Source organism: Macrotis lagotis, chromosome 5, assembly GCF_037893015.1.
Source record: "Macrotis lagotis isolate mMagLag1 chromosome 5, bilby.v1.9.chrom.fasta, whole genome shotgun sequence".
Taxonomy (NCBI): domain Eukaryota; kingdom Metazoa; phylum Chordata; class Mammalia; order Peramelemorphia; family Peramelidae; genus Macrotis; species Macrotis lagotis.
The window spans coordinates 158,673,969-158,682,965 of NC_133662.1; positions in this window are offsets into that span (position 1 = coordinate 158,673,969).

Here is an 8,997-nt window from a genome sequence, read left to right on the forward strand (position 1 = left end):
TCCATTGAACACCCAAAGGCAAAATGTGAAATTATTGAGAAAAGATCAACAACTCCCAAAGAGATTTCTTAGCTAAGGATTATCTTTTTCAACACAGACAGCCTGGAACCACAGGATGTAAAACCAATATTAAATAAGTTTTTCAATTGCTCCAGGCAAAATGATTGAGAAGGATTTTTTTAAAATTGGGCATGAACCTGAATATTGAATATCACATCTAGGTACTTCAGGCAGGTTCTGAGAAGAGGTGATATAAACAAGCTAGAGAATTCTTAGGAATGATCCATATAAGAAAATATGGAGGGTATTTGCCCCTTTTCATGACCTGCAATTTTTTAAAATTAATACTCAGAATCATGCTTAAAACTCTTGAAAATCACTTTCTATGTTACAGTCACAGAGACAGGAAAAAGATCTTTCCTTTACTCAGTTGAAATTTTCTTTTTTAGGTTTTTGCAAGGCAGATGGGGTTAAGTGGCTTGCCCAAGGCCACACAGCTAGGTAATTATTAAATGACTGAGACCGGATTTGAACCCAGGTACTCCTGACTCCAGAGCCAGTGCTTTATCCACTGTGCCACCTAGCCGCCCTACTCAGTTGAAATTTAAGGAAATTATTTATTTCAACAATTATCAGTGCTTTTTCTCAGTTTTCTAGCACAACTGCACCTAAGTAGCAAGGTGAAGGCAAAATGACTGGTCAGCAGTCCTTCAAGTGTTCTGAGTTTTGATTTAATATCAGTTTCTTAAAGAGCATAATATCATATAGGGGTGGGGTTGATTGTCGAGACACTTCCACTCAATTTTTGCCCAGTTCAGCTGATAATAATCACAGAAAGTAAGGAGCTCTATAGGGACATGAAATCCTTTTTCTTCTTCTAGTATCTTTATTCTGGATCCCCTCTGTGTAGTATCTCTGCTGGGTTCTTAGGACAGCTTTTCTCAGTGGTTTGACTCTCAGCTGCCAATTCTAAATCTCTCCTGTATCCATAGTTATCTCTCTCCTGTGCTGTTAGGCCTTCCTTAAAACTGACTATTCAGAAGCATCTTGCTAACTTCTTTAAACCATAAGGAGCTTGATTGTCTTTAACAATTGATCTTCCCATGCTATCAGGAAAGATTTCTTCACATTTAAGAAAGAACCAAAAGAGAGTAGACATATCTTTGTTGTTCTTTTAGCATACTTCTTGATTGTCCCATCCTACTCTGGAAAGGTGAATTCAACCTGAAATGCCTTAAGAACTAAAGAAAATTAATCTGCATGATCCTGGAATAGCTTCCTATCTATTCTGAAGGCATAGCATTGACTACCAAATTCCAGTTGGAAGAGGCTGGAAAATAATTTTTCAGAACATCAAAGAATGTTCCCTCTTGGAATAGGGCTACTAAGAAAATCCAGAACTACTTGTTGAAAGAAGATATTTCAAAAAGAGACAATTGGCAAAACTCCTCCACCCTCCTGTCTTTCCCACTACCACCTTGTAGAGATTGCAGCTCCTGTTCTGTCCTTGCCCAAGATTTTTTATTTCTCCTTTGGAGGCCTGACTCACTGAACATGTGTCTCTCTATCTGTTTTCTGTCATCAAACTTCAACTTAATTTAAAGAAATTCTGATTTCTACTTCATTTCATTTTAATCCATTCAGTCATTGGTCTTTATTTTTTGAGGGGTGAATCTTTCCCCTCTCAACTATACCCCCACCTACCTCTAACAATTATGTTGACCTTTTTTTTAAGGTTTTTGCAAGGCAATGGGGTTAAGTGGTAATTATTAAGTGTCTGAGACTGGATTTGAACCCGGGTACTCCTGACTCCAGGGCAGCTGCTTTATCCACTGCACCACCTAACTGCCCAATTATGTTGGCCTTTAGCTCATTTGCCCAAACCTTGGTTTGACAAATTGCCCTAACTGGGTAATTAACCAACAAGCATTTTAAAGGTATCTAGGTGTCATGGTAGATAGAGTGCTGGAGTCAGAAGGATCTGAGTTCAAATTTAGCTTTAGATATTTACTACTTGCATGACAACTTGTAAGTAAAAATCACTTAATTCTATCTCCTGTAGTTTTCTCATCTATAACAATGGGACCAATAATTGAATCTTACCTCCTAGTGTTGTGAAGATCAAATGAGATAATAATTATCATAATTCTAGCATAAAAGAACTTAAATACTTGTTTCCTTCCCCTCTTGAACATCTACAGTATGCTAGGTAGATACTGGGAATCAAGGACACAACATAGTCATAATATCTATGATACAGGCTCAATATCTCACCAGTGTTTTCCATACAAGCATCAATTGCAGGTCTGACAAGATTATCTGCTTTTCTTGGATCAGGATTTAACCTATACAAGTCTGGGAAAACCCAGTCGTATTCTCAACTTTAATATTTATAAGGGGGAAAATGTCATGCCATTTACATCAGGCCCTAGAATTTAGAAGATCTAACAAGTACTTCCATTCTGTATTCCCTTGCCCCATTTAACAGATCAGAAAACCAAGGAAGATACATATAGACTGATAATTACCCAGGGACAGATAGTTGATGAGAAATTGGTATACATATCCATTTCTTCTGTCTTCCAAGCCATACTCCCTCTTCATGCTTTGTATATTGTCTCACCACTTTGCATAATGTGGAAGGCAAGATAAATCTCATTAAAAATCAAGGAGCTAGTAGGATAGTATTTCAAACCCCATCACAAAAATTGGGAAAGCTGACACCCCTAATTTATCCTAATGAATTCATTAATAGCCTAATGAGACTCAAGATGTCAGTACGTTATATCAGAGATACTAGCATCATAGATTTCATGGTAAAAGAAACCTTGAAGGTCAAATCCAATCCCTTCAGTTTTTAGAAAATAAATGGAAGCCTAGAGAGGGTAGCAGACTTGCCCAAGTTAACACAGACATTAAATAGAAGAACTGGCATTCAGATCTAGGTCATTTGAACCCAAATCCTACATACTGTCCACTCTACCTCAATGACTGTCTTCCATCATATGGCTCATTTAAGGTGATTGCAATATTAAGCAGCAATTTATAAAATTGTCAAGAGTATTTTAAAAGTGATCATTTTTATTTGAGTAAGATTTGTGGTCTTTTTACAGATAGATTGGTTCATTAATACCACAGGTCCAAACTTTCCTCAGCCTTAAAAATAGAAGATATAAAAGTTGGGATATCATATCTTAATAGATGGGTTCACATTCTGCTGAACTAGAAATCCATAAAGAGCAATAGAGGGCAGATTGTAAGAGGTACGACACACCATTCCACTGGGAAATGCTTCCAACTTAAGGCTAGCTTTAAAATAACTTTTTATGGCATATAAAAATGGGAAGTTATGTAGACTTTATTTTAATCACCAATTATTTTGACCTGCCTTTTCTATGATATTAGGGCTTTATCATTTTTTCTTCTTTTTTTTTTTTGCAAGGCAATGGGGTTAAGTGGCTTGCCCAAGGCCACACAGTTAGGTAATTATTAAGTGTCTGAAACCGGATTTGAACCCAGGTACTCCTGACTCCAGGGCTGGTGCTTTATCCACTGCACCATCTAGCTGCCCCGTGGGCTTTATCATGTCATGTGTTTCTCTTATTTTAATGCAAAAATGGATCTGTGGTCTCATCAGCATGGTTTGTCCTATTTTTGTGCAAATCACAACTCATGTGTATTCTCTTATCATTTGTGATTCTTGTTTGCTTCTTATTCTAGTTTCTTCCATAGAAGAGCCATCTAATATTGTGGGTGGCCATTGGGTCAGAGATTTAGAGCTGGATTCCAACTGCCTTGTTTTATACACGATGAAATTAAGTACAAAGAAATTAATGACATAGACATGTAATAATCTTTGGTTCTTGGATTACTTTTTTTCTGTCAGTCAACTTTTCTGTTAACCTTTAATCTTAAAGCAATTCAATTCAATGTTAAACACATTGCTCTGTTATAGGTACTGTGCTGGGAATTGAAAGATATAACTTTACCGTAACTTTGTTATGAATTTCACTTTGTTTACAACCTAATAGTTCTTTCCCTCAATCTTGCTCAGAAGAAATAAATTCAGCCTTTGTTTCAAGCCATTCTCCATACCACTCAAGAACCTTGTTAGAAATGCTTAAATTTAAGAAATGATTGAATGCCTTTATTGGTAGAATAAGTATAAATAGGTGGTCTACATTGTTCCTATATCATAATAGTATAGAAGACACAAGTATTAAGAGAAGAAAAGAAAGAGGAAAGGCCGTCTAAAAGGATGGACAGAGAGGATGATAGCTGGAAATCCATCTTAAAATAGATCCTATTCCCTTACTGTCATCTTCTTGAAATAGTGTGTCATTCTTGCCATTTAGCTTTCAAATACCTGTTTTATTTAGCTTATTAATTCCTTTGTTTTGCATAGAGATTAGAATATATTTCACCATCCATGTCACTGTCAACTACAAAGGAACTGATTTATCAGATGTGACACCAGAAGAAGTAAAGCACAGATTAATATTTATGAAGCTCCCATTTATACCCTCTGTACATATGCTGCACAATTTGTCTATCCTTTGCAGGAAACTTCGAACCCTGCCATTTTTAAGAACTTTATCATTCTAGACAAATTGAGAGAAAAGTAGTATGTGAAGATCTGATCATTTAAAACATTTTGAAGGTATATGAAAAAAATGACCTAGTAGTGTTTTGGCTATGAAAATTCATTTGATAATGGCAGGAACTAGAGCATAAAGGTTCAATTCTTGCCTAAGGTTTGAAGATTAACATTGTCTCCTCCATGTGAGAATAAGTAATCCATATTGATAAAATCGACTTATTCTTGTAAGTTAGGACACATTAATTATAGTCATTTTTTCTTGTATCTATTTTTTCTTTTTCTTTTTCTTATTTATTTTCATCCATATGCACATGAACATTTTTAAGTTACAAAATTTCCTCCCACTCTCCCTTCCCACCCCCCTCCCCTCAGCAGTGAACAATCAGGTAGCATTGTACTTACATATTTCTGATAAACATGCTTACAGTTTAGTTATTTTTGGTCTGAGGAATTAGGATTAAAGGAAAGAGAGACATAAGAGATAATTTTTACAAAGTTTTAATCAGATTCTGAAGGGTTGGGTATTTTTTGTTTTGTTTTGTTTTTATTCCTCTGGATGGGGATAACATTGTCCATAGCTGTCTAATATAGTTGTCCTAGCTCTCTGAACTGCTGAGAGGAGCTGCTTCCATCAAGGTTGCTCATCTCATAATGCTGTTGTTGATGTGTACATTGTTCTCTTGGTTCCCTTATAACAATTTTTAAACAAGTCACATAACCAATGCCAATAATGGTATTTGTTTGAAAAACAGAAGTCTTTCCAGTTAGTATTAGTCAACAGCATTTAACAAGTAAAAGGTAGACAAAAAAAGACAAAAATTATTCCCTTCTTCAGGAAGCTTGTGACCTAATGGATGAGACAACAAGCAAACAACTCTATAAATACATACAAACACAAGCTATTTACAGGAAGAACAGGAAATAATAGAGAGAGTAGGTATTAGAATTATAAAGGGTTGAGAAAGATTTTTTAGTGTTAATTGGGACTTAAGGAAGCCAGGGAAAATGGTAGGAGATCAGGAGGGACAGTCAAAGACAATGTTCAAAGCCAAGATGGAGTATCAACAAGGAAGGCAATGTCACTAGATCAAAGATTATGTGTCAAGGAAGAAAAACTGAAAACAGAGCATTTTGTATTTGATCCTAAAGCCAGCAGAGAACTGGTGGAATTTATTGAGCAGACGAGTGACATGACTGCACCTGCACTTCAGGAAAAGCAATTTTGGTGATTGAATGAAAAATGAATTGGAGTAGGGAGAGACTTGAGTCAGACTGATCCACCAGGAACTATTGCAATATTCAAGGTGTGAATTGAGAAGGACTTGCACCAGAGTGGTGACTGAGTCAAAGGAGAGAAAGAGCTATGTTGCAAAAGTAAAATCAACAGCCTTGGCAACAGATTGGATATGGGGAGCTAGGGGGCAGAAGGTGGGCTATATTAGGAAATCCAGAATGGTGCTCTCTAGATTATTTTTGGCATGGTGTATAGAATTGACCTTGGGTATCAGAAAGACCTTGTGTTCCAATCCTGTCTCTAACATTAGCCAAGCTATTTAACCTCTGGGTAGTCTAGACAAGGGCAGATTCCAAGCCATGTTGATAGAGGACAATGCTCACTAGATCTCTTTCCAGATGAAATCATAAGCCAAAAAATAAATAGCAGAGAAATAAATTAAAACCAAACCCTTTTACCTTTCTGAGTTTTCACTCTTTAAACAACATTATTTTAAGTCACCTTGAAGAGTTTTATAAGCTCACCTAACTGAGAGGGTTACCAAAACAGAGAGAGTTTTGAAGCTAGTGATTATTTTCCTACTAATCTATGATGGTTTCCTTTCCCATTGTAAGAGTAGGGGAGTTGGTTGCTCACTGCATTTTATGTCAATCAGGACTAGCTCCCTCAAAAGTTAGGGAACTGGGTTTAAGTTTAACTTGTACCAGAATATGTGAATGCTGAATTCAGATGAAGGGTAAAGATTTCTCTATAGTCAGGCAATAAAAACAATGGAACAAGTCTGACCTTTTGCAGTTTAAGTGTTGCAAATGAAGACCATGTGAATATAAGCATTTTATGAAATCACAGAATATGAGATCTAAAAGGGATTTCAGAAACCCTGACAGTTACCCAACCACATTATCTCCTCTTTCATATAGTAACAATTCAAATTCTTGAAACCACAAATCTTCATAGGGAACAACATGCATGATCTTGGTTGCCCTCTTCTGGATAGCCTCTACTTGTCAACTCACTTCCTAATATGTGATGTCTAGAATAGCATAATTGAAGTTCAAGAATTTGGCAAGTGACATTTTAGTATAGGAGATATACAATGGTCACCAAAAGTACAGTGATGAGGAGAAGGGGACTGAGGTTCAAATGAAGATGTGCAATAGAGGAGAAAGTTATGTGAGATACAGGAATCTCCAACTCTTTCAGTTAGTATTCTGTAAGAAGAAACAATAATTGTTTGGGAATCGTTAGAAAGAATGGAGGATATTTATACTGGTGAAGAAAAGACAGACATGACAGTTGTTTGCAAGTATTTGAATGGATAATCTCTGGAAAAGAAATAGATATTCTCTTTTTTTTGTTATTGTGTCTTAGATTTTTATGAGGCTAGAACTAGGTTGAATGGATGGAAGTAATAGGAAAACAGATTTTATCTCATAGAAGTCTTTTCTTGATATGATGTGCCAAGAAAGTAGGCACAAATTATAATTAACATATTTACTCTTCTTTCTTTAAAGTCATCAGAATCAAGCTTGATGATTGAATTGAAATATGACCTTTTGGGAAAGGGTAAATGATAAACTGTGAAGGAAAGAGCCATTAATTAGCTATCTTTGTGTCTCCTCTGTGTCTATCATAATTCTATGATAAGCACTTAATAAATGGCTATTGAATTAATTAATAGATTTTTAAAAATTAGAAACACCTGAAATTGGAATGTACTGCCTTGTGAAATATCATCATTTATAATATTTAAACAGATAGGGATAGGTACTCAAACTGTGGTTTCATTGGTATAGAGATCTCTCTAGTAAGAAAACTCCTAATACATATTGGTATCTCCTCTGCTACTTATAATCTTATACAGTTGATTTGAGCACTGAGAAGTCAAGTGACTCAGAGTCAAATTACCAATATGTGTGAGAAGATAGACTTGAATACAAATCTTTCTTACTCTAAGACCAGTTCTCTATGTGGAAAAAGCTACTATGCATATAATTCTATAATATCCTATATGTAGGGAATGTCTTATAATTTTGAATTAAAAAGTGATATAGTAGACTGTAGACAGAAATCCTTCCCAGGCCATGAGTGGAAACAATAGAATGAACAGTGCACCTAACCACTTTATTGTTAAGGACTAAGTCATAAATAGAGTAACATATCAGTGGATTAGGATAGGTTCTAAAGAAGTCACAGTATATGACTGCAGAAATCTACTATTTGATAAACACAAAGATATCAGCTTCTGGGATAAGACCTCCCTATTTGACAAAAATTGTTGGGAAAACTGGAAAATAGCAAAAATTGGGCACAGATCCACATCTCACACGCCGTACCAAAATAAGGTCAAAATGAGTATAGGATTTAGACATAAAGAGTGATACCATTGATAAATTAATAGACCAAGAAATGCTCTATCAGATCTTTGGAAAGGGGATAACTTTATGACCAAACAAGAATTAGAGCACATAATAAACTGCAAAATGAATGATTTTGACTATATTAAATTAAAAAGGTTTTGCACTAATAAAATCAATGCTGCCAAAAACAGAAGGAAAGCAGAAAGCTGGGAAACAATCTTCACAATTAGGAGTTCTGATGAAGGTCTTATTTCTAAAATATATAGAGAATTGCATCAAATTTATAAGGTCATAAATCATTCCCCAATTGATAAATAGTCAAAGGATATGAATAGACAGTTTACAAATAAAGAAATTAAAGCTATATATATAATCATATAAAAATGTTCCAAATAATTATTGATTAGAGAAATGCAAATTCAAACAACAATGAGGTATCATCTCACACCTATCAGATTGGCCAAGATGAGAAAAAGAGTAAATGATCAATGTTGGAGACATTGATGCATTGATGCTGGAGTTGTGAATGGCCAACTATTCTGGAGAGCAATATGGAACTATGCCCAAAGAGCAATAAAACTGTTCATACCCTTTGATCCAGCAATTCTACTTCTAGGTCCATATCCAGAAGAAATTATGGAAAAAGGGAAAAGTCCTACATGTTCCAAAATATTCCGGAAGAAATTATGGAAATGGGGGAAAGTCCTACATGTTCCAAAATATTCATAGCAGCCCTTTTTTGTAGTAGAAAAGAATTGGAAATTGAGGGGATTCCCATCAACCAGGCAATGGCTAAACAAGCT